The sequence below is a fragment of the Herpailurus yagouaroundi genome, unplaced genomic scaffold (assembly GCF_014898765.1).
Source record: "Herpailurus yagouaroundi ecotype Mexico unplaced genomic scaffold, PumYag 208, whole genome shotgun sequence".
Lineage (NCBI taxonomy): Eukaryota > Metazoa > Chordata > Mammalia > Carnivora > Felidae > Herpailurus > Herpailurus yagouaroundi.
The window spans coordinates 4078392-4081260 of record NW_024412439.1 but is presented as its reverse complement, the minus strand read 5'-3'; positions in this window follow the sequence as shown (position 1 = coordinate 4081260).

The window sequence follows — 2869 nt, the reverse complement described above, 5'->3', positions numbered from 1 at the left end:
GAGGGAGACACAGAATCGGAAACAGGCTCCAGGCTCCGAGCCATCAGCCCAGAGCCCGACGCGGGGCTCGAACTCCCGGACCGCGAGATCATGACCTGGCTGAAGTCGGACGCTTAACCAACTGCGCCACCCAGGCGCCCCTCTTTTTCTTTTTCTTAGAGAGAGGGAGTGTGGGTGGGGGAGAGAGGGAGAGAGCGAGAGAGAATCGGAAGCAGGCTCCATGTTCAGTGCAAAGCCCAACACGGGGCTCGATCCCACGACCCCGGGACCATGACCTGAGCCAAAATCAAGCTCTTATCTGTTAGTATTTGCTTTATATATTTAGATACCCCTATGTTGGATACATAAATATTTACACGTGTTGTATCTTCTTGTTGAACTGATCTCTTTATCATTATGCAATACCCTTCTGTATTTCTTGCTTCTCCAGGAAACTCCGTCTTCCCTTCAATTCTGAATGATGACCTCGCCGGGTAGAATCTCCTCAGTTGTAAATTATGTTTTCTTTTCAGCACTTGGAACTGCAAACCTTCTGGTGAAAAATCGGTTCTAGCCTTTTTTTTTTCTTTTAATTTCAAAACATGGTTGAATTTTTATTGCACCTGTGGCTTTGCTTGGAGATATATAACTTGCATCTGAGATTTTCGAAATACATTATATATTAATTTTCTCCTTTTAATAAATGCAGAGGTGTTCATGAAAAGAAGATACTTCATAATTGTACAGACACCAGAAGGAAGTCACTTATTACACATACATACAGGAAGCTACCTTTCATCAACCTCATAGTACAGGGGCTTTTAATCTTTGTCTCTTGTGACAGGCTTATCAGAATGATGAATAAATAGTCTTAGGGGATCTCCTTATACATATCTAATTGCTTCACCCTTTCTGCTTTTAAGGCTCTCTATCTTTCTTTTTTGATAGTTTCATAATAATGTGTTTTGGTGTAGATATCTTTGAGTTCTTCTTGTTGAAGACTTTCTGTGCTTCCTAGACCTGGGTGTCTGTTTCTGCCTCCAGAGTAGGAAATCTTTCAGCTCTTATCACTTCAAATAAGTCCCCCCCCCCCCCCCCCCACACACACACTTTATCTCTCTCTTTTCCTTCCGGGACCTCTACAATGTGAATGGCAGTACACTTGATGTTGTCCCAAAAGTCCCTTAAACCACCTTGGTTTTTTAAATTATTTTTGTTTATGTTTAGTTTGGGTGATTTCCGCTACCCTATCTCCCGGATCCTTGATCTGTTCTTCTGCATCTGTAATCTGCTTTTGATTCCCTCTAGTGTGCTATCCACTTTTGTTTTTGTGTTCTTCAGCTCTGATTGGTACTTTCCTGTATCTTCTGGTTGTTAAAATTCTTCTTATGTGTTCTCCATTCTTCTCCCAAGTTTGCTAACCACCTTCATGACCATGACTTTGCACTCTCTGTTGGGTAGATTGCTTATCTCCATTGTGTTTAGTTCTTTCTCTGAGGCTTTGTTTTGTTCCTTCATTTGGAGCACAGTTCTCTGTCTCCTCACGTTGGCTAGCTCTGTCTGTTTCTATGTATTAGGTAGTTCAATTGTATCTCCCAGCCTTGAAGGAGTGGCCTTATGTAGAAGTCCTGCGGATCCCAGAAGCACGATCCCCCTTGCCTACTAGAGCTAGGTGCTCCAAGGGTGCCCCCTTGTGGACACATGCACCCTTTTGTTGTGCGGTAGCCATAACTACTGTTGGCATGCTGGTGGGTAGGGTTATTGTTCTGTTGACTACGAGGCCTGGCAGAGGCACAGGATTGTGTGGGGCTGTCAGTGGGATGTGACCCCTGGCATTAGCAGTCTAGAGGGAGGATTCCAAACTGGTGCCATCCATACCAGCATGGCAGAACAAGATAACAAAAATGGCTGCCAGCAGTGTCTCAAATCCCGGAGGAAGTCTAGCTGCCTCCCCGTCTCTCCGGTAGGCGCTCCAAGATTAGTAAGGGTGTCTCCTTCACCTTTGGTCTGTGTGCTGCTGATTTGGTGTTTTTGTACCGAGTTTCTAGATCAAGTGAGTCTGTGCACAAGCCCCTTAAGAGTGAGTTTTCCCGACGGTTTTTTAGTTTTCCTGGACATTTTCTCTGTTGTTTCACAAAGTCGGGTGTTTTGGGGGCTTGTCTTTCCTGTGAAGGATCTAAGGATTGGGACAGCTGATGTGGACTTGAATTTCTCACTCCTCAAGGAAAAACTCCCTATCTTTGAGATTCTTCCTGACTGTGGAGCACTGTACGTTGGGTGTGGTTTCTGTTCCTTAGTGAGATCATGTCTCTTCCTCTTCTACCCATCTTGGTGCTGTCCCTTGTTATGGAAGCTCTGTTCATCCAATTGCTTGGTCCCCTTCAGCGGGAATTTTTCCACAGGGAGTTGTAGACCGTGGTGTCCATGGGTGGAGGTGACTTCAGGATCTTTCTACGCTGCCATCTTGAACCCTCCCTGGTCATCATTGTTATTATTGTTCTCTCTGGATTACGGAATCCTCGTCAAATTCATTTCATTCTTATGCAACAGTTCCATGAGACACAATATTTTCAGCTTGGCCGGCCAGAAATTGTTTGTTACTTCTTCATGTTTGGGCACATCTGTATCCTTTTAGTTTGTGTTCCCTTGGGTAGAGGTCGGAAATTCACTTACCTAAACTCCTCGAGGCGAAGACACAGACGAGCGATCTCTCAATACCGCTAGTAATATTTAATCACAAGGACTGCAAAGGCAGAGGCATCATCTGAAAGCTATTCCTGGTGCAGAGCATTGATGTGACATCTAACTTTCAGAGGCTATGCTTGTTCTAAAGGTGGTACCCACTGCCCAGTTATAAGTAACAAGGTGAACTCTCTCTGCTGAGCAGGGG